Below are 23,480 nucleotides of genomic sequence, written 5' to 3' on the forward strand. Positions count from 1 at the left end.
GGGCCGCGGCCGGAGCTGCAACAGGCGGCCGCTGCCCGCCCGCCCCGCTCCCCGCGCCGCCGCCGCCGCACTTAGTTGCCTGAGTCACCGCTCGGCAGCCGGGCGCGCACCCCGTGCGCGCACACACACGCACACACACACACACACACACACGCACACACACACACGCGCTCTCAGTCGCTCCCCCCATCCCCCCTCACACACGCGGCGCGCACCGATCCTCGGCATTTTTCACATTTTTTTCCACGGGGAAGCAAGAAGTTGGGAGCAGCCCCGGGCCGGCCGCAGCCGCTCGCAGCCCTCAGCCCCAGCCCCGGCCGTGCGGGCTGCGAGCGGCACGGCCCCGGTCTGCCCGCCGCGCCGGGCTGCCTTCCCCGCCGGCTGCCCTCCGAAAGATGCAAGAAGGAATGTCCTTTTTCGCTGCTTCTTCTCCTTCTCCAGAGCTGCTGCTGCCGCTGCTGCTGGTTAATTGCACATTCAAGTGGAAAATTTTCGGGAGTCAGCAAAAACGTTGTATCCAAAAAAGACAAAGTCGCAGTTACACCACCACCGAGGAGCTTGTCCCTGGAAAACTTCCTTTCGGTAGGAACCATAGGTTGTTTTTTTTTTAAAAAAAAAAAAATATTTTTTTATTTATTTATTTGTAAGGTTTTGCAGAGATCTATTCCACAGATGTCCACTGATGCGGAGGGCCAGTGGCAGCCTTTGTTCGCAGAAGGAGCGTTTCAAAGGAAGTACACTTCTGAGGGGGAGGGAAAAAGTTATACAGTACGGCTTTTGTCACAAAATTAAGACAAAGCTGTGCCCTCCGAACAGCTGAACAAAACCGAGGAGGAGAAATGAAGCCAGAGGGGCAAAAAAAACCCCAGCTCTTGTTTTTAACCAAGTGAAAAAGTTTGCGCTCCTGCCTGGGTGGAACGTAATCTTAGTCGTGATTTTTCTCCTCTTGAAATCTGTTTTAAGTTGAACGGTGTTACAGTATAAAAATATTTATGAAACAATGAAATACCAGCCACCCACGTTTCTCGGGAGAGTTGTTAACTTATTAGAAACAAGTGCCGGCCTTTGATAGGAAGAAATGAAAAGTGACCTCTAGAAGTGTTGGAAAGTTAGGGAGCAGCTCTCTTCTAGCTTGCTGAATGTAAATGGCTCCCGGTATTTTTTAACTGTTCGTTGTTGAACACCATCTGGGAAAGAAAGGCCAAGAAACGTCAGATCGTACTGGCGCTTTCTGACGTAAAATAGTATATATGAGAAATGTAAGCTGAAATGGCAGAGCCTCAGGGGGGAAGAAAAAAAAAAAAGTACCAATACAGCTGTATTCCTGTCTAACAGAAGCATATTTGCTTTTCCTCAGCGCTGATAAAGTTTAGAAACACAGTATTGCCAGTTAGCGGTTTTATGGAAATATCTGACCTAGACAATGGCAAAGTTTGGAGCCGCATGGACAAACCCCTGTTTTCTCTAGCTGAATGTTCAGTTATTGTGCAGTACGTCTGGTGTGGAAATCTCTGTGGGAATTCCTGTTACAGGAAAATCCATGCAAATAACTAAGTGCTACCTGCAATTGAATATGAAAACAAAAATTATTATAATTACATTAGGACTTAATTTAAAATTACGTAGGATTCTTCTTATAACCCTAGATTGGGAATGTGTGTCTGTAATGTATAATGTATTTTGTCTCTATAAATAGTTGGGGAATACCATTACAGGGATATTAGATTGTACTGATGGTAAGATGGTGCTATTAAAAATGACACAGACCTGTATATTAAATTACTTCTAGGAGTGGGAGGGAAGCTTGCATGTTTGTGTGTGTATGTGTATATATATATATTTATAGATACACACACATATGCATACTTTATTTGGGAATAGAAATACAGGAATTAACACAGTGCATGTTCTTAAAACACAAGAATGAAGATTTTATATTTGGGTCACGTCTTGAACTTGCAAGTTTTTAAAATCAACTTTTTGAAATTATTTTCATTAAGGGTGAACTTTCTTGAGGTGCATTTTTTTTTTCACCTTCATGGTAAAACTTGGCTTTTCACACTGCACTGGTTTTTAATTAGGTCATAAGGCTTTTTCTGTACCAGTAGGGGTAACTCTGCATTTTGCCTGCTGCAGGTTTATCAGCTGACCAAGCAGAAATTTTGGATGCAAAGGATTTATTTCCATCTTTCTTCTAGTGATCTAGAAATACCTTTGGAAAGTGCTTTATTCCTGAACATGTTATGTGCATTTCGAGCATCAATTTTACATACGCTGCTTTGGTGAAGTAAATATTATTAGCCTTTGCACCCAGGAGAGTGTAACAACAGCTCTTGAGGTTCAAATTACGGTTTTATATTCTGTACAGTTTCTTAGTCAGTGCTGAGTGGGATGTATGCAAGCAGTGAAGCAGAGGAAAAATTTTGATTTGACAGGAGTCTGGGTAAAGACAGCCTCTGCTTAAAGGAGTTTTAATTAAAAAGCCAAAAAAAGAACAACAGAAACTTAATTATGAGCTAGACCTGCCGTGAGTTTCCAGCTGAGAAATGATAACGTATTGTGATACGTGGAGATGTGGGAGCATGTGTATAACATGTTTGGTATAATTTGTAACTAGTGTTTTTTTTGTTGTTGTTGTTGCTGGACAGTGTAGTGGTTTTAGATATCGTTAAAGTGGTTTTTAGGCTTTGTTTGTCCATGCCTGGAAAAGTTAAGCTCGGCTAAGTCACATGCAGAGGAAAAAGGATTTCTTTCTCCTTTCTTTTTAGCTACCTTTGTACATCGCTTTGTAAGCAAACTTTAAAGCTGCAGTGCAGGCAAAAGTGTAATGAAGACTTATGGAGCTGCAAAGAAGTTCTGGTGTCTTTCACTTAAAAAAAAAAAGTGAAAGATAAAAATATGTAATTGTATTTTGATATAGCTGTCAGTTTTCAGTCTATAAAGTAGGACAGTTACACTGTTGGAACAACTTCACTAGAAGTAATCTTACTGGAAGGTGCCTAAGACTGTTTCCCAAACGGGAAGATTTTGTGTACAGTTCTGAATGTGTGTGTTTGGGAGAAGATTGCCTTCAACCGTTACGTTTTGAACACATGGTTTCTGACTGTATATACATGCACGCACACATCACTCCTTTTATCTGGTATTTCATTGTGACATTAATATTAATGCTATAATCTTTCCAGAGATGGTTTAAAAACTGTCTTTCTGAAGTGATTCCATTTATTGAAGAGGAAAAGGTTTGCTAGATCCAATCCTTACTCAGGTTAAAGTGACTGGGATGACTCATAGGAATAAACATTTGCTGGATCAAATACTAAGATATTTACAGCATATGCTGTATGTACATGGTTAGTATGATACTTGATGTCTAAAGAAGGACATGGTGCTATTCTGTTTCTTCGATTAAAAAGAATATCAGATTTGACACAGATGATTTTTCAAATTTTTGTATGGGGCTTGTGTTCTGCTTTGCTTGTAATCTGTTTAAATCTTGCAGGCAAATGTCTGTTAAAAGTTGATTGCTCATTCCATTTGTGCTCTTATTCATAGCACCTGCAAATATGAGGCAAGGGCTGACTTTTTAAAAAGCTGGTCTAAGTTCAGGTTAATTCCATCAGCTTCATCTGGCCTGTTGCTGCTTTACATTGGCTGTAAGGAGGGTGCAAATTGGCTCTTTAAAAATTATTTTGAAATCCCCAGTTCATCAGCGGGACCTGCTTCTGCATGAGAGAAATAGTAGTTACTTATTTCTGGGATTTGAGATTTAATTACTGTTTTGTCACCATGCTGCAGTCTACTTGAGGCAAGCACTAATGGCAGGAATGTTTTATATCCCTAAACTACAGTCATTTAGTATTAAAAAAAAAAAATAACTTAAGTGAGACTCAACAAAATTTTAGAACCTTCAAGAGGTAAATAATCTCCCTGAAAGAAATGGCTGTTGGAGGTTCTGTGGCAGTTTATGCAAGTACCGTATAATTTAAATTGTATCCTGTGATACATGAACAGATTAATGGCATTATTTATTGTAAAGCCAACCAACTCTAAGCCACACTGAAGACACATTTTTAGAAGAAAAATCTCTGCAATAAATTCCCATTTTATGACCGTATCTTGGTCTCTGTTCTTGCACAAAACTCCTTTTGACTTCTGCAAGTGGAACAAGGATGGAATAATATTTCCTGGAATAATTTTGTGTTTGGTTTTAATGATTGCTCATTTCCAAAACGTAAGAGAGTGAAAAGTTGCAGCCTTCAATCTTTTGAGGCACCAACTTAAAATCTGCTCCTTGGATGTGTCACATAAAATTAAACTAGGAGTTTTGTAATTTAATACCCCGTACCCCTCTTGGGTTTTGTATGAAATCCTGATCCCGCTGCAGTCACTGTGAGTTTTATCTTGTTGTTGGTAAAGCCAAAATTTCTCTCTGATCCAGTTTCCGAAACTTTTAGACTGTATCAAGTTATTAAAGTTCCACCAGGACTATATGAATTTTAAAATAACAGGGATTGAAGAAGTGGGGGGAAGAGAAAAAAAGGCAATGAGTCTATGTCAAAACCTGGCTCTTAACAACTAATTTGAGATACTCTACACAGGAAGTCAACTAATGTCTCAAAGAGTAACCCGTCATGTGCTACATGCCCTCATTTGTTAGATGAATTTTTGTACATATGTCAGGAACGCGATGAAAATCCGCAGAGTGTGCTGGGGGTTTATAGGCGCTGGGCCGGTTGGTGCGGGGCTGCAACCCCGTTTCCTGGTCCCCCCAGCTCCTGCCTCAGAGCAACAAAAGGATGCCAACCCCTTTTTAGTTTGGCTCCTGTCCAGTCGGAGGTATCACCTACAACTTTTTGTTCTTTGTCTTCTAGTCATTGTTGACTGGAACAACGTGATTATTCCCTCTGCATCCTGTCGTGCCTCTCCAAATGGCCTTCTTGGATTTCTAGCTCTTATTAGCTCTTCACTAAACTTTGGAATCGCAGGCACCCGTGCAGCGGCAGAAGCACATGAGCACAAAATAGAAGTGTATTTGTTAGCAGGTCAGAAGGTAGAACGTGAAATCTGTGTGCTGGGAGGGGGAAGGGAAGGAGAGTTTAGGATTATGTGTAAAACTATTAAAACACTATTGACTGGGAATCTAAAACAATGACGAGTGCTGTTGTTTTTACAGATACATGAACTGAAAACTGCTGCTAATGATGGGAAATGTTAATTATGTGAGAACATATTGAACTTATATTCTCTGGCATGAACTTTTTTAAATGCATCAACTGTGCTGCCTTTTATGCGCACAGCTTTCTAATTATCATAATTCAGTACAGCTCTGGCTTTTGGAAAGAGTTCAAGTGCAATCTCAACTTAACATGAAAGGAGTTGTTTTTTTGTTGTTTTTTTTTCTTCTTTAAACCGAGAATGTTCAAGAACAATTTGAAAAGATAATCTAAAAATGCTACATACTTAGCTGCGTATAAGTCAGAAAATAAATGTTCCCATAACTGCCTATCAAAGCAGAACAGATTATTAGAACAGAAAGTTATCTATTTTTCTCATTATGTCTTTCACATTCCTACAGAACAGAACTAAAAGCACATTTTCATAACTGAATACCATAGACAGATCGACTATATATTGATTGACAGTAGTTTTTATTTTGCCAGTTTTTGAAACGATTGAGTGGATTACTGGGTTGTTATTAAAAGATTTTTTTCCCCCTCAAATAGTATGTTAATAACAAAGATTTTATTTTCTTAAATAAAGCAAGAAGACAACTTCCATGATTTTGGTATTAACTGATAGTGTTTCTGTAACATATTAAAGTCCCATTGTAAGTCTTGCTTATCGGTCAGTATTCACACTTCATCTTCCTGGAGCTTGAGGGGGTTGTAAATACCAGGTCTTTCTAAAGCTTTCAAAAGTGTTGGGGCTTTTTTTTTGGTTGGGTTTTTTTTTTTTTTTCTTTTAATAAGGGGAAAATAAATTTCATTTAACTTGCACTCAAATTATCCTCTCACTTTTTTTTTTTTAATTGGTATGTGATCAAATTGTTAGTTTCCACCCCCTAGCTTCTAGCTGAAAAAGAATCAGATTTTTTTTCTTTTTCATACTTGTCTTTTCCTTTACTACAGTACATGCTACATTTCTAAAATGCAAAGAAAGCCCCAGTGAAACAAAATGACTTCATTTGAGCTGGCACTTAAGAGCAGAATTCACTTCCATAGTGCTGAAATAAAAGAAGCCAAGTGTTTTAAATAGCCACTCCCCTAGGCCAGAGTGTTTTTAGAAAAGCTCATTGTCTAGATTTGAGCTGTAGCAGTATGCCTGCCTCTGTTAAATCTCCTGATCCAGACAGCTCGATTTCTAAAGTTGACATCTGGTTTACTCTTTGTTCACCTGTTTAAAAAAAATGCAAATAGGCGAGTGTGCCATTGCCCTAGAGCTCTGTAAAAAAATAAAAATGCTGTTGACAGTTTGTCAAATAGTGCTTCCAGTCTAAGACTGCAGTAGCCTATTGTTATGCCCGCAACAGAAGTTGTGGCACCATATGGCTAGTATATGCTTCAGATAAGCTATCTGTTAATTTAGTTTATCAGTAGCGTTTTGATATGCTTCATGTTTGAATCACCAGCCAGCATGGCCTTGGGTATTTTTGGTGCCAAATTATTCCTTAACATTATAGACATCACAGTTATTCCCTTGGTGGAATCTCTTGCCATTCATTCACCTCATGGTGCCGTGAACAATGGTGCTTATTTTTGGAATTAGCTGGCATATTTTTTTACGTGGCTGTTTCTGTTGGAAGATTATAATTCAGGAATGACATTTCGGTTTTGAGGGGAGAAAATGTCAGTACAGACTTTGGAAGAAAAGGTAAATTCATAGAGGTTTAGTGGATTAAAGCCTCTGTTTTGTGTATCTCAATTAAAAAAAAATTTTTTTTGAGACATTAATTAATGGGAGAAAGGAAATTTTATTCATATTTAATCTACCACCACCATGCATGCTCACTTTTTGTCCTAAAGCTGGTTTACAGTTTAAAGTAAAAGGGAGAACTCTGTAAACAGCTTCTTTTCTCCATTCCTGATTTTACCTTTGTTCTTTGAAGAAAATTAACATTTAAAAACAATAGTGTTCCTATATCTGCTGTCAGCTGATCTTTGAAGATTTTTTTTATTTCTCCTTTTTTCCACAATCAACAGAAAGCCTTGTAGAAGACTTGATGATTCAATGAAAGTTCCTTCATCTTCCCCCTGCCCCCTGCCTTTTTTTGGCTGTAATTATTTTGTTGCAGGAAAAGTCTCCAACCATAAATACAGTCTTCCATTCAGTGCCGCCGTGATGTCCTTAGGGTTGGATCTGTCCGCGTTGCTCTCTGACCTTGCAGCACATTCCTCTGTGTCTTCTGCCCTACAGGCTCCGTCTCGCTGTTCCGTACAGGGCACCGCATCGGTCTGTGTTTGCCTGGACCCTCCTTTTTCCTTGGGTTTGCACTTAACTTGTCTTGGGCAGGGATCAATCAGGTTGTCCTTGCTTTGGATCTTGGTGGCTTCCCCCCTGCCTTTTGCTATCCATCTTGCCAGGTCCTCCTTACCCTACCTCTTCTGCTGCTGCTCACAGTCGTGGTTTCTCGTTGAGTCCTTTTGCCCATCCCAGTTGCTGTGGTGCTTCTACTCCTTCCTTGTCCAGGCTATTGGAAAGAAAGGACTGCTTGTGCTTATATAATGCCTTTTGTGTCCAGGATCCTTAATGACTGATAAAAGGACCAGATTCTTTCTCAAAGAAATTTACAGTGATGTTCTAAATCTGTTTGCTGATGCCACTTTTTTAGTAATGAAAGAAAGTCAAAGGGAAGAAAACTTTTCTGTGACAGTCTGGAACAGTGGCCATTCTTTAATGCCCCACTGAAGTCCACCCAGATGAACTGCATGGAAAAATGCAGGAGCTGTCAGAGAGCACCTGGAGGCCAACGAGGTGGGCAGCGAAGCGAGAGGGAATGCTCCCTCTCAACGTAGACACCTGCAGAAAATGAGAAAGGATTCCTGCCCTCGGCTTGGCACCTAAGGCTGCTAACAGAGGCTTGTAGTTTCTCTGCGGGGCCGTGAAATGCTAGCATCTGTTTACACAGAGCTGGTTTGGGGGTGTCACTTCAAATTTTAAATCTGTTATATATTTAGAGTTCAGGTCTGTGGTGTGACTCATGTGGTTGGGTGATAATGGCATTTTTTGTCTTCTGGCTCCTTGTAGATGAGACCGGTGATCTCTTGTTCTAATGTGATTTGGGGGAAGATAAGTGAAGAGGCTGAGAAAGGAGAGGGATTGAGACTTCCAGTTCTGTGAGGCATGTGTGCATCTCCCCTATAAGTAATTTCTAAGTGCTTAACTGCGAGAGGCAATTTTCAGTCCACTAGTGTATCTAGTTACTACCTCTAATGAGTATCGTTGTCTTTGGGCTGATGAGTCCGTCAAAACATAACAGATCTGTATTTATTTAGTGCAATAACATGCTTCTCTCATATGGTTGCAGGGTTTGTGTTGTTTGTTGGGGTTTTTTTGTTAAACTTTAGAGCCTGTGAGCTTTTAGTTGATTTGGTATCTGATTGTCTTGGGTTTACTAGTGTTTCATTGCTTCCAGTCATTGTTTTGTGATAGGGAGTCTATAGCTCCAATTAATGTGTATTTTGCCTTTTAAATTGACTAGTATTTATGCATAGTCATTTCTTGCTCTGCTTCTTGCTGTATTTACAATATATATGCTTGCTGAAAAGTTAGAGGCACATTTGAAAGAATTTTAAATATGCAGCTTCCTATACCAATTCGCTTTAGCCTCTCGCGTCAGTAATATTTTTTTGTCAGTGAAACAATGACCCATAAATAACTTTTATCTTCCAAAGCCTCTAAAAAACATACAAAGGAGTCCAAAGGGTAGTAGAATTATCATAGTTCTTGGTTGCTCGGAAAATTAACTAATATTCTGGCCTCTGAGATTTCAGAAACAAATTAAAGAACCCTTTTTTAGGTAGCAGGCTGCTTTTAATGGTTCTTCTGTATTAAGGAAAGTACAGTATTGTAGGTTATTTATTTCTGGGCATGCAGTACAGGGTGAAGAGCCTGCAATTCAGCTAGCAATGCCTCTGTGCCCTGAGGTAAACTCTATTTCACAAAGGGAATTTTGATTATGGTCTACTGCTCTGTAGCATAGTGGAGGCTTCAAGAGGCAAGTGGTAAATGCTACCAAAGAAAAGCTGGATTGGAGCCACTGACGTCATCTAAGTAAATCTGCTGTAGGACTATAGCCATAAAATGACTGCCAGCCACTGAGCGCACTTTGGCCTTTTCTTGTCAACTGTTTTAACTGCTGGTTTGTGTTGTTTTTTTTTTTTTTTTCTCCTCTCCCCCTCCAAGCAACATGCATTATTTTTTTTTGTGCTAGTTGTGCACATGGTGAAATATAGAAATGCTAACATCCCCCTCTCCCTCCCCACGACACTGTACATAGCATGTGAGTAGCTGCAGCCTGCAGTTCAAAAATTAAAAAGTAAACCAGTACTTTTCCATACATGAGCCTAGCAGAATTAAGCTTCCATCACAAGCTATTTTTTTAGGTGCAAGAGCCTGGCAGTTCAAGTTACAGCATACTGATGAGATTTGTGTTGTGGGCAAAAAGCATTTTGATGCACTGGAGGGCATGCTTCTCTCTGGGAGAACCAAATGCGTAAAAATGGCTGGGTTTGAATTCTGAATTAGCACAAAGTGCATGTGTTTGGAAGTGCTTAAGATCCAGGGTTAGTCTTTGCTTTTAATATTGACCTCTACAGCTCCAGTCTCCTGAAACAAAACTTTCCTGTTGTTTCAAACACCCGAATGTGTTGTTACCAGCTGATCTTTTGATGATACTCTTTTATACACAGCTAAAGAAACCACCTGCATTAACAGTAGTAGCTCTAGGATTCATTGATTAATATGTGGCAGTAGATAGATGTGTACCTAAGGGTATATCTAAAAATGCAATTGATATCCTACCTGTCCTCCACTTGAATTTCAGCAACAAAAGCACTCGGGTTATTGACAGTGGATTTTAAATTCATTGTCAACATTCTCTTGAAATGATTTCCTAGGAAGTTTAACATGCTATTTTTTTAAAAAGAGTGCACTGTGAAACACATCTAGAATTATTAGCCCATTTGTCCCATGACAAGATTTGTTTACTTGATTTATGTACTTTTTTTTTACTTTAAAATAAAAATTAAGCATCACTGTTTCTGAAGTTTGAGTCTTATGATCAGAAATATATTAAAACCAGTATCATATCCATGAATCATTAGATGAGTCAGTTCCTGAAACCACTACAAGCCTCACAGTTCTTGGCTACGACTGAAAGCAGGAAATCCAGGCTTCAATAACTTCCTTTCCCAGTACTGGCTATAGCAGCGTTAGTGGTTAGTATATGCTGCTTTTGTAAGCAATAGGAAGATGTATGTCTGAGGAACAAAGGCACTCAAGTCAATTTGCTGAAACTGTTTATAATTTGTGGTCTTGATTTGAATGTCAGGATATATTGGCATATACTACATTCTGTGCTGCAGTACATTTTCCAGCAGCGATATTCAGAACATGAAATAGAGGGAACACGTTATGGCACAGTTCTTGGACAAAACCCATGTAATCAGTTTACCAGACAACAGGGAGATATTTTAGTGTTATCATCCAACTCCTGAAGAGTAGTGGGAATGAGAACTTAACACACAGGAGTAAATCTAAAATGTTTATTTAGCAGTTACTTTGTTTTATTCTTGTGCAACAAACTATTTTTACTCTGATTCAGTGCTCCAAAAGGGCTTGGAAAAAAAAACCAAACCAACCCAAACTTGGATCTTGTAAAATAAAAACACATGATTTGTTTTTCAGTCTCCTTTTTTGTAGTGAAAACTGTTTGTCGCCTCATAATCGGGGACACATTGATTATCTCTATGTCAATGAAGCGCTGGTGGCTGCAGAATCTGTTTCTTTAAATGTGGGGTGCCTGTACGCTACGGCCCGTCTGCAAGAGGATGCGCTGTTTACCTTTTTGAGCTAACTGGGACAGATTCAGCTTTGGTACAAGGTTGGTCTTAATGTGTTTACACCTGGAAAGTATTCAACCCTTCAGGTTTTTCGTAAATATTATGAAAGATAGTTTGGTATCTTGTACTTATTATTTGGTTAATTTAACTAATTAATTAGCAGCACATAAAAGCCAGACCTACCTTCTGTAACTATTCTTTTTGTTCTTCCCTCCAGAAAATCATTTGTTCATGAGAAACTGGGAAGAACACAAGCATTGAGAGCAATAAACTAGTGAGACACTGCATATAAAGCTACTTTTGACAGCATTGGTTAAACTGTATATGCAGTATTGATTAAAAACAAATACTGAGCTCTTCGTTTAAACAGGCAGAATGGTTATTGCACGTCAGGCAACAACATCTGTTGTGTTAGATAATATGTGAAATTGTTTTAATAAAGCAATTTACAAGTTGGATTCTTTCTTAGCTGGTGCAGTTCAGTGTTGGTAGGTGGACCTCAGTGTAGCGGCCAGGTGGCTGACACAAGTGATCCCATACTGGTGTCCAGGGTGGTGCTTCTCGAGCCTTGTGTGTGTCAGGCGGTATGGTACGGAGGAGGATTGGGCTGGGGGAGGAGGAGGGAACGCAGACCAGCTTGAAGGCAGCTGGGACCCGAGAGCCTTTTCATGTGGAGACCTGATCTGTAACAGAGACTTTTCCCACCTCTTCCCTCTGTCTGCACAACTCCGTGCCCATGAGAAAGGCTTGGAGAAGGTCGATCCCTTGCTCAGACAAGGATACTGGAGCCTTTGAGGGACTGTTTTGAGTTGTGGGTGAGGTTGCCCTTGAGGGAGAGGAAGAGACTCTTCTCTCCCAATGGACAGGTTTGCGTCAGCACAGTTTTTGTGGGCGCTTTTCCAGTGGCCCATGACAACTGCTCTTCTTCCCCACAGTGGAGCTGGTAGTACCCATCCAGGGACAGGCCACTGGATATGTTCAGTTACGATGGAGCTGGGCCTGAGGTGGGTTGCTGGGACTCTCAGCGCAGCAGAGGGCACCCAAGCAAGTGGCTTTTTCAGCTGGTGGGGGGGAAATCTGCATTTCTCTTAGAATATTTAATGGGATGCTATTGAACCATGAAGGTGCAGATAGTATTTAAAAAAATGTGAACAGGTAACTGGTCCATAACTGCAATTCTCAAAGCACCAACTCCTCTGGTACAAGAAGTTTGTAGAGATCTCATTTCTTGGTACTAAATTTCTCCAAGTACCTGCTGCTCTGCTTCTGGAGGCAAGTCCGTATCAGGTGGGGGAGCTCAGTACAGAGTCGTGTCCCAGACAAGCAGAAATCTGTGCCGTGGAGCTTGTGCAGTGCAGAACATCATGTGAGCAGAGTGCCTTGGGCTTAGCTCCGTGTATAAACAGCTGGACTGTTATGGAGGCAAGCTGGCTTGTCTCACCCTTCCTTCTCCTTCATGTTTTAAGAAAAAGGAGTGGGCTTTGAAAGAAGGGCTAGATGCTTACATCCAGGAATGAGGCTCCTGGGGAGGCATGGATCATTTCTTCCTTTCTGTTGGTTGTTTTAATTGGTGCCTTATCCACAGGTGCTGGGCTAGAACACCAGCTGGTTGTGTACATAGGAGAAGCAGCCTCACTCAGGTGTGTCCTCTCTGCTATGGGGAGGTGATGCTTTAAGGATTGCCATGTTCAGCATCACACCACCTACTGTGGATTTAACTTACTGCATTGTAATTAACTTCTTGTAATAACAATAATTATATTAATTAACTTACTGAAATAACAAGGATGTTCTTCACGCTGCTTCTGCATGCTGCTTTTGGATAGAAATTTTGCTTATTTTCTGTTTAAGGGTAAATTTAAGCACTTTAGCAGCAGAGAACAGCAGTGAATTTTCACAGGATCAAAGCATACGTAAAAGGCATTTTTCATGTTTGTGACCGTATGAAGGGCAATTTTCTATTAATTAATGTTAAACGACTGATTGTTTAAGAACAAAGAAAAAACTTTCAGGTGGAATAAGCATCTAAAAGTTTAGAAGCTGGTTATAGTTCTGCTTGATTTCATTTATTTCACTTGCAAAGAAATGTAAATGATTTAATATTGTTTTCCTAGTTGAACAGTCCTGAATATGGGAATTGTAATGCATAAGATCTGGAGATACATTTTGATTGAGTTCATACCCTTCAAATGTGTATGAACTGAACATCTTTGTGTTACTATCGATCAGAGAGATGTCCTGTTGCTCTAATGTGGATTTTGGTTTGGGATTAGAGGCCTGGGGCTTTGGATTGCTTGCTGTCTGTAGACCAAGTCATCAGCAGCTAGTGATTGATTCATTAATTAAAATCAATTTAAATGGATTTGTAAGCCTCATGTAACAGATTATCTTATTAACAACATGAGAAAGGCACTGTGATCTGCAAGGAATGTGTCGCTTTAGACAAAATACAGCACGATTTTTATGGGAGAATTTAATGAATTGCTGTTGCTGTAAGTGATCTATGCAAATGAGAGAGCCTTGCTTAAATCCTATGTTAAACAGACTCTTCCTGTTGAACATGTTTTTTGTTTGTTTGTTTTTTGGTTTTTTTTTGTGAGCCTTCTCCAGAAGACTTGACTTTAATCTTAATGTGTGTGTGCATGCACGTGTGTGTGCTTGTGTACATATTCATGGTCACAGAGACATGTTAAGCATTGTCGAGCTTCTGATATATTCTGATCTTGGAGATTCTTACTTTTTCTGTAACATCTCCCTCACCCCAGTTAAAAATATCTACAACAAGAAAAATAATTTTCTAAATTACCGAAAACAAAATGTCAGAAAGAACATATAATACTGTTTAATCCACGCCCCGCCTGCTCAGCAGTGCTGTCTGGAAGAGACACTTTGGACAGCTGGAGGGGCCAAGCGGGTAGAGGGGAGTTCTGGCAGAAGTGAAAGTGTTGAAGAGATGGCAATAAAAGCTTTCCTGGCTGGGAGAGAGGAGGCTCATCTGTCATCTTTGCATTCGCTTCGTAACTTTTTTTTACATCAAGATGTATAGCAAGTCACTCCAGGCATTTATGTACACACGTTATTATGCCCTGTGATCAGACCTCAAGAATATCTAAGCCAAGGTGTCAGCAAAATCAAAGGGAATTTTGTGTTTAGTTTCAAACAGAGCAGGGTTGTTTCCTCCAAATCACAGCCTTGCCCACAACTTTTCCGTAATCTCAATGATGTGTGTACTCAGTAATCTCAATAATGTGTGTACTCTCCATTCTGATTTGTAACTCACGCTTCTACAGGAAACGAGATTTTCAATTGTGCATGCTACGTTGTAGCATCACTTTACATATTTCTTCCTTGGTTTGTGCTCTCTGTGCATTTGTGATTAGGGAGCAAAGTGAATTTAATTATGAGATCCCTTTTTCATTACAATGGACCCAGTTTTACTTCGTACTTCCTCTGCTGTATTGTAGAAATGGAAGAATCTGTGAAAACAGGCAGTAATAAAATGTTGATATTGACTGAAAATTTTTTATGAACTTAAAAAAACAAACAAACAAAAAACAAAAACCAAACCCAACCCAAACCCACAAAACAAAACCACTGCAGTCATATAGCTCTGAATTGCCTTGGACACATCATCCATTCAATGTGCAGGCAAGTCTTCAAAGCCAAGTGCTGCTGCTGAGTTTTGTTTGTTAGATATCTTGCTGTTGTTGGCACTATAGGTTTCAAATATTTAACCAAAAAAAGTTTGAAACCGGATTGACATGGTAGACCCAGTTGTAACTGGGTTTTGGTGAAATTAAATGCGTTGCCTGAGATGTGTGGTATTTGCCATGGCAGAAAGCTTTTTCCTTGCTTGTGAAAAACTGAACAAGGTGTTTGGGAGATGCAGTATTTTAAAATAAGTATAATACCTTGATCATTTGATTTGCAAGAAAGCTTGGTGGTGACCTCCAGTTTACTCCATAGTTATCCCTTGATATTCTTTGGCTTACGACTTTGAGAGGTGGGTGATTCGCCTCACCATGCATGTTGCCAGCCCACTGCCTACTAATGGCTCCAGTAAGAAATTTGGGTGACTTAAAAGTGCGCAAGGACAGTGCAGACTATCAAAACAGCAGCTCTTGGGACTCCTCGGTGCAATGTGCACCTTCCAAAAGGTCTACGCTGCCTGCCGCACCAGTCCCTTTCCTTCTAGGAGTCTGTGGCTGTGCAGATGTGTTAGTGTGGAGGTTTGTGGCTGTGTCCTGTTGGGTCGCTTGAGTCTGGGAACTTGGAAGGTAGCATGGAAATCCTGGGCGTGACAAGTTATTTCATTCTGGACACAGCCCTTGGACCCAGGGAGAAAGTCTTCTTGCCCTTACTTACATTAGCTTTTATGTTAGCGTGCCAATTTGTAATTAGAGTAGTCATACAATAATTATTTATTTTGTGAACCATTTGGTTTGGAAAGAAGAAGGGAGACTCTTGAAACGTGCTGAGTGGTAGCATTATCCTAAAAACAAGAGGAGAGAGTGAGGCAGGGCATGAGCAGGATGGAGCCCCCTCAAAGTGGCAGACTTGCAGAGGTACATCCAAGGCAGAAGACGCAGGGCGTGCAAGCTAGTCCTCTCTTCTAGTGCCGGATAGTGTATCGAAGTGTAGTCCTGTCCTTCAGCTGTTCCATCTTACGCATCCAATTCCTCAGCTGTAGAACCACAATTTCAATTAATTGACTTTCTTCAGTTGAATTTTTACCATAGGGTACTGGCTAAAAGGGAAAGGACGTTGGTGAATAGCTTTTAAATAGCATACTGCATAGCCCTGCCATTGTGACTTCAGGGAATATTTTCCATTCCGCTTTTGTCTATAATGTAAATCTTAGTAACATTTGTCTTGTATTAAGGCTGCAAAATTTTTTGTATGTATGTTGCAAACCTTGTGAAATACTTTTTATTCTTGCAAATTATAAGTAGTTCAGTTGGCTCAACTATCCCTTTTGTATGCACGTTATTTTTTTATAATAAGACATAGTTATGGGGCAGTGTTGTACGAAATGCAATTGAGTTGTACAGTAATAAAATTGCCATGGTGTTCTGTGAAGGTCAGTGGTATGCAATTAATTGCTGGACTGATGATGGGTGCTGGGTAGGAAGTGTTGCTGCCCTAGACATTAAATATAATAATTAAGCTCAGGGGTTAGTATTAAAACCATGGAAAATACATGACTGTTATTAACACAGAACTTACGCTGATACTAGTTTTAATGATACTATGGTAGATGTAGGCTGATGCTTTAATGTTACGCTTGCCATTTATAGTCTGCATCTTCGAGGAAAGTGTCTGTTCTGAAGCTTTGTTGCTAAATTTTTGAGGCTTGGTAAGCCACTCTTAGAAAGTTCCTAGTTCTCTGTATATTCAGGGGAGAGAGCTGTGTGCCTTTGAAGGCTTCCAGAGGGAGATCCTGGCCATGCACCCTCTGTGCCTAAATGGAGGTGGATGGCATCCCCCTTGTCTGAATAGGGGAATTACCCGGGTCGGGGTGAAGCTGTCATTAGGTATGGAAACTCAGGCATAGATTTGAGCATCTCACTCCTTTGAATGCCTAGGTTATCTCTCCCTGTTTTAGACTGTAGCTGCCTTTTCCTGGATTAATGGAAACATGGAAGTACCACCGGGCAAAGAAAGGAAAGCTTTGCAGAATAAGGAAGAATGCGTTTGAAAGGTGCCTAATTTAACTGCACCTGCAAACTCTGGCTTTTCAGTCTCAGCAAAGTATTTCTGTTTTACTTAAGAGTATTCAGAAAAATGCTAAGAAACAGTCAAAATGCAAGTGTTTATTTTTCCCCTTTTTACGATGCAGTCCTGTGAATGCAGCCTGCCAGATCCCATTGTGTTTAATTCTTCTGCCGTGCCATGAGGCTGACTTAGACAACTGGAGCTCATTTAAAATATGCTGCGTGGTAGATTCCGGCGCATGAAATCTCGTAGCGCACTTGTTATGGTGTGATGCAAACAAGGCATAATTGCGAGACGTGCAGACTGGATATTCTGCTGGAATAGGCCAGATTGAACACAAAATGTCATAACTGTGAAGACTGGGGGGAAATCTCTGCTCCAAAGAAGTCAAAGTCATGAGTGAATGGAGTCTCCTCCACTTACATTTACAGCTTTATTCACAAGGAGTCTTTTAAAGCAGCATTCATTTGCTGGCAGAGTAAAGAGATTAAGGAAAATTTGGATTATTTTTCAGTTCAGTGTCTTTCCCCAATTTTAATCAAGCAGATTTACTTGAACTCATACCCTCTTCAGACAAACTGCCAAAGATGGTAATTGCTCTTGTTTCTCCCCTGATTTTAAATCTGTGCATTTTATGGGAGGACCAGTTGGTATTAATAAAAAAAGGCCAGTTTGCCTTGGCTTAGTCCATCTTTGTAAGAGCCATGATTTGGAAATAGGAGAATGGTTCCCTGAGGAATTCTGCTGCTGCTGAAGGCATTGAAACGTGCTGTGAATCCCGGTGTCTTAAGTGCTGTAGGAAATCATGAATTAGTGTTTCAACATAGGGTGCGGAAGCGTTCGTAGATACTTGAGCAGAACAAAAACTTTTAAAGCAATGTTAATTGCTGTAGATTCAAAATAAATAGAAAGTTTAAAAATATTTTGCAACACATCTATATCTATATCTATATCTATCTCATGTGCCATTTATTACTGACTCATGTTTCAAGTCATTGGATTACAGCTTTTTTAATCTGGTGATTTTAACATGCCTGGGGATTTTTCTACTGCTTCTGGGAAGAAAGGTGATCATGGGATTAAGGCACAAGTCAGGGGGCAGAGATTTGCATTTGGTTTCTGGGGCAGAGTTGAGTGAGGAAGCTGGAAGAAGTGTTCATTGCTCAGACCAGTCGTGTAGGCACAGCTGGGGAAAAACCAGAAAAATCCATCCCTTTGCGTTGGGTGCGTGAGTTAATATTGGCAAAGACTTTTTCTATACCTACGTGGAAAGTGCTGTGAGTGTAAGTGATTGTCTCTGATACAGAGATTTCCCTACTTCTTTGCTTTACACAATTTTCTGTAATTGACTTGGAGTGGTGAGATTGAGTGTAATTAAGTCTCATAATTAATTAATATGAGAAAGCCTACACAAAAGCAGAGTAAGTATTTCAGATTTCATGATTTGCTCCCTTCTGTAAAATTAGAGTAATAATACCTTGTTACTTAATGCTGCAAGCAATAATTGGGTAATAGCTATAAAGTGCTTTATTATGAAAATGTATGTAAAGAACCGTTTTTAAGCGGTGAAACTGGTGCATAGGCCTCAGTCCTTGCAGAAAAGCTGATTCTCCTCTGAAGTAACATGATGAAACTGGTGTATCCCAGGACCAGAAGAAACATCAAGTCAGTATTTAAGGCTGCTCTCAGAATGATCACAGCTCTTTGAAATATTCTTGCTGAGGACTTGTCTTTTTTTTTTCTTTTTACCTTTTTAATTTAAATAATAGTTAAAGGTGCCAGGTGTAGCCTTGGTTAGAGGTGTAGTAACAGTGATTTGGACTTCCCACTACGCCAACAGTCACCAAACAGGCAAAACAATCATATACATAATTTAGGACGTAAAATCTCCAAGCATGTTTTATGATGAACTGTTAATAGACCGCTTTCATCGCGTGCAGCAGTTCCAGATCCATAAGGATAAGGCAAGTTGCAGAGCCCGCTGGATCCCCTTCTGAGAATGTCCTTCCAGCGGCTTTTCTTTCTTCGTAAGCATTTGTAAAATTAAGCGCAGGTGTTGACTCGGGCATTCATCCCCCCAGTGAGACACCAAACGTGAACTGAGGGCGGCGTGCGAATGAATGTCTGTCCAGCCACCTGTGTGGGGGACAAATCACCTGGGCTGCCTCTTTGGCAGACGTGTCCACAGGTGAACAAAATGAGGAATGAGTCAAACCCAGCTGCCCCGGTGGCACGGAGGGCAGCAGGCAAACGTCAGTGGGTCTCCGCTGGCTGGTGCATTTCTGGGAATAATGTTTGGACTAGGGATGGGCCATCAAAAAGCGCATTCTGATTGCTCCCTGGAAAGGTACCGAAAGCCGTGAAACTTGGCCAGAACAGTCAGAGCTGAAGGTTTTCAGTGCAACCACAAATGATATGGCTGCTAAGCCAAGAAAAGGCAAGCAGTTCAAAGCCATGCCCAGACCGTAGTTTTATCAACTCTTTGGCTTTACTGTACCAGCTTTGCAAAGCTGAAGAAGTGCGAGGAACGACCCCAGAGGAGGAAGGACAAACCTGAAGTAATTAGCCTTCCAACGGCACAGCAAACAGTCTTTGTGCCTGGCAGGAGGCCAGGCCATCAATACTAGGGGTGAGGGTCTGGTGAACGAAGCCTGCTTTGAGCAGGCTGTGACAGCCCTGCCGAGTGGCTCTTGGAGGTGTTCACTGACAGGTTGCTCATGGGGCTGCTCGGACGGTGAAGCAGTTCTCTTGGTAGCTCCCGGCACTCTGCTGGTGTCCTGAGTCAAGTCAGGTGGTGGCGACACGTTTGCCTGTTACTAACCTCTAAAGGAAGCCTCCAGAACTGACTGACAACGGGGAGTACAGGCAAGGTATTTCGGAACATGCCTCCTGTAGCTGTAAGACTAGCAGTATTTAAGCAGTATAAATGTAAGTTTTGGAAACGCATAATCTTGTATGATAAAAGTTTGGCAGAAAAATGCAGTATTCTCTTTTATTGTTAGCTACATCCTTTTCCTGTGAAAGCTTATGAGAATGTTTTCGTACTTAACATGCTTCCTTTCCTCACTATGGTTCATCTGCCAATCTGACCCTCCCAAGGAAAGTAAGCTGTCTCTGATCATCAGATAGATGAGGGGAGTGTCATCAGGAAAAGAGCAGGAAAATTTTAAGGTCTAACCCTTTCTACGGAACTGGGTTTGGCTCTGGGTGATGCAGAAGGTGAGAGTCGAAGGCCATCTGTGTATCTCCACACCACTGTAACAGGCGTCAGATAAAGACACTGTCCCTTTTGTAAACTTCTTAAGAGAACTTCGGAGCGCGCTGTTGTTTGTAATGAACCAGTGGCAGCTGCTGCGTAGCTAAATCTGCAATTGAATTGCCGTGGTATACGAGCCTCTTGCTGTGCCCCTTGTAAAACTGCCCTGAAAGAAAGTCATATTTATATATCTCAAAAGTGGCAGGCTTGGCATGATGCCCTGGTAACTTTTTTTTCTAGCAAACCTGACATGAAACTAGCTCACCCTAACTCCACTAGATTTGAGTTCGCCTAACCTCCTTTTAAGAGAGGCTGAAAAAAAGAAGGGGTGGGGGAGAGACGATTACATACAGTTTTTTAGATTTCCCTGGCACATTTCCACTACCCCACATGAAAGATCTTTTTAAAATCACAGTGAAGTCTGAAATATATTTAATAATTAAATTAAGATTGTTCCTATTCAGTTTTGGCTTTGCTGAGTTTAATGCAGGAGTCGACTACTGGAGACATAAGAAAAACAAATGCTTGGCACTTTTCCCTACAAGGCTGAATGTGAGTCAGTATCTAAGAAGGCTTCTCAATGGAAAATGAGAAAATAATCTTAATAAAAAATTCAAATTATTTAGATGAGCTGCTTGTAAATTACACACATTAATGTAGTAGTTGCCACAATGAGAAACTTCTCTAACACTTTTTGGCAGACATTAACTTGAAAATAAAGACTGAGAGATAATTACTATTATTATTCTTATTACTACTACTACTGTCATTTTGGTTTGTGCTGCATTAGCATTAAGAGGCCCAAATGAGCATCCAAAATCCACTGTTCTGGACTCTGCTCTACTGTAAAGACATACTCACAGCTCAGGAAAACTTAGTTTTAAATGCACGAGGCCAGGCACAAGATAGGGTCTCAGGCGAGCAAAGTTAGGAGTCTTGCTCTAGCCCTACAGGGACTTGTAGCAAGCCTGGGGTTTAATCCTGATCTGCTAAATTCCAGTCCACCCTTCTAACCAAAAACTGCGCCCCTCATGTCAGCCTTTTGATTTCCTCTAACAGGATGAGGCTTTAAATTTCTGCAATATCAAGATAAGGCATTTACACCTCTCTTAGGAAGGTTACACTGGCCTCCAATTGCGTAGATCTTCAGGAGGAGGTAATGGGGCATCAGCATGCTTCATGATTTTTTTTCAACGACTTTTTGTTTTTTCAATAACATCCACTGGTTTAATTTTTATTTCCTTTTCCGAGAGGCTGCATCTATCTCCCTCTCACAACTTGTCACACATCGTGGAGTGTGGAGGTGCAGCATCCAGAACCAAAAGAGGAAATGTGCTGATTTTGGCAGTTGACCAAAATGACCTCATTTCTTTGCTATTGGAAGCTTGTGCACTTTTCTGGCAGGCAGCACAGTTGAAAATATGATTGCCTAGTTCATAGCGTGTCTTCATTGAAGAAAATGCTTGCCAGACACTTAAATGCTTTGTTCAGATCCCTGTAGTAGCAGAACATACCTGATAGGCATAGGCAGCTGGACAGCCTGGTCAGAGGGAGCAAGCATGGGACAATAGAATTTAGAGGGTAGAGGAAATGGAGCAAACTTTCCACATGTTGTGGATGAAGTCTGGTGCTTTTAGGACTCCACAGGTGCATGTGAGAGAGGAGCAACATAACGGAACACCTGTGACTTTGGACCTGGGGCTCGTGTGCCATCTTCTGTGCTTGCCAGGCTGCAGAAATGTTCTGGTGTGTGGCTGGGCTGCTGGTGAGCCATTGCCTAACATGAAACTCTGCGAGGAATTGTCTTTCATCAGAGCACTGCTGCCTCCCTCTCCCCGAATGAAGCCTGAGACGGTGGAAACTTCTGGTGAGTGATGCAGGTGTATCACTAAAGGAGATTATTGTAGGAATGTGTCTTGGCTTTGGCTTGCCCAGAGGCTCTGGTGGGAATGAAACCTGCCAGTGCAAAAAGGACGCAGCAGCCTGATAGACTGATTTAAAGCTGGCCTGCAAGAAAAATGGGAATTATTCAGAATTCTAATTGAAGAGTCAGGTGAAGATTAAGTCTTCAGTTCTTGAGTCCTGGAAGTGGTTAATTTTCTAGGAAGAGAAAATAACAAAAATCTGCATGGAAAAATAGCTATCTAGATTTGAATGGTGATTATGTGATTGTATCAGAGGTACAGATGTACATGTGCGTTATAGTCTCCTAGAAATATGTAATCTTCCCAGAATAACCTGACTGCAAATCACAGAAATCTTCTTTTACTACTTTCCACTCCTCTTGAAAATGTTTCGGGTGTGTCTTGTACATTAGAAGGGGATGAGATTGTTTTTTGAAGGTTTGGCCTCAGAGAATGTCAGGGCCCCTGGAATAGTTTGGTAAAGGAATTGAGCAACAGCAAACGGCCTATTTCCCTTCACCAGGTTAATTGTGTAAGAGCTTTCTTTTGCCTGGCGTGATTGATTCTTGTTTTGATTTATTTCGTGAGGAGACAACTTTTGGCAACTCACTATCTATTTTGATTACATTTGGAGACTGAAAATAAAGTGACAAAAGCAAATCTGCTGCAAACCTGCAGATATATTGATGGACCATTATCTTGCAAGGAGCTCTTTGTGGGTAGACTCCCAGAATCTACTTGAAATACTTGAGAACTCCTGCATCCCATTGAACAAGTAGCCTGTAATTAAATTACATCAGGCTGTTCCTGCTAAAGACACTGCAATAAGACGTGGCTGGTTTTGGGACATGAAACAGCTTTGCCATCGTATTTGTTCCACTGTAGATGCAAAGCTTTGAATTCCAGTAACAGGTTCTTAAAGGTTGGTTAGATTAGATGCTAGCTGTTTAATCGTACAGTTTTAGGCGTGACTGTAAATAGACAAAAAACCTTAGCTAGGGACGTGGACATTTGAAATAACAGACGAAAAAACACCCTGCTCAAAACTGCTTTCAGGTTAACGGAGAGTGACCATGGATTTGTAAGCTATACAGAAGCACCACATTTAAATAAGTTATTTATCATATTGCATGTACCATATGATATAGCTATGCGATGTTTTTAAAAGACAAAAATCAGATTATCTTTGCCTGTGTCAACAGATGGTGTGTAATGGGCAATAGAATTACGGATTATGAGACATAACTTTCACTCCTAGGTAACCAGACCGACAAAACCTTTGTGCCTTAGAAAAACAAGATACTCAGGGACTGAGTGGATGGCAGAATTATTTTTTCCTACCCGCAAAAATTCCCTTTGACCAGGAAACAAGTTCATGCGTGTAGTCAGAGAAAGAACCATGCAATCAAATGAAAATATTTCTACCTCACTCTTATTACTGTTTGCATTTTTTTAATGTTAAAACAAGAATTGTTTTCAAAAAGGCTCTCTCCCTATTGATAGAGTTAAATTTCATTAATTGCTGTAACTTGAACCTTGCTGGTG

General features: G+C 40.7%; 1 protein-coding gene across 6 annotated transcripts in view; it reads left to right on the plus strand.

Annotated features, from left to right (window-relative positions):
* Window positions 1–476: 476 nt before the first annotated feature.
* TEAD1 (TEA domain transcription factor 1) overlaps window positions 477–23,480 on the plus strand; it is a 160,788-nt gene continuing 137,784 nt past the window's right edge. For all 6 annotated transcript variants that reach the window (XM_040608009.1, XM_040608011.1, XM_040608010.1 and 3 more), the window contains exon 1: window positions 477–582. The gene's annotated coding sequence lies outside the window, so the exon portion shown is untranslated. The remainder of the gene's footprint in view (window positions 583–23,480) is intronic.

This window comes from Falco naumanni, chromosome 10, assembly GCF_017639655.2.
Source record: "Falco naumanni isolate bFalNau1 chromosome 10, bFalNau1.pat, whole genome shotgun sequence".
In the NCBI taxonomy this organism is placed as follows: Eukaryota; Metazoa; Chordata; class Aves; order Falconiformes; family Falconidae; genus Falco; species Falco naumanni.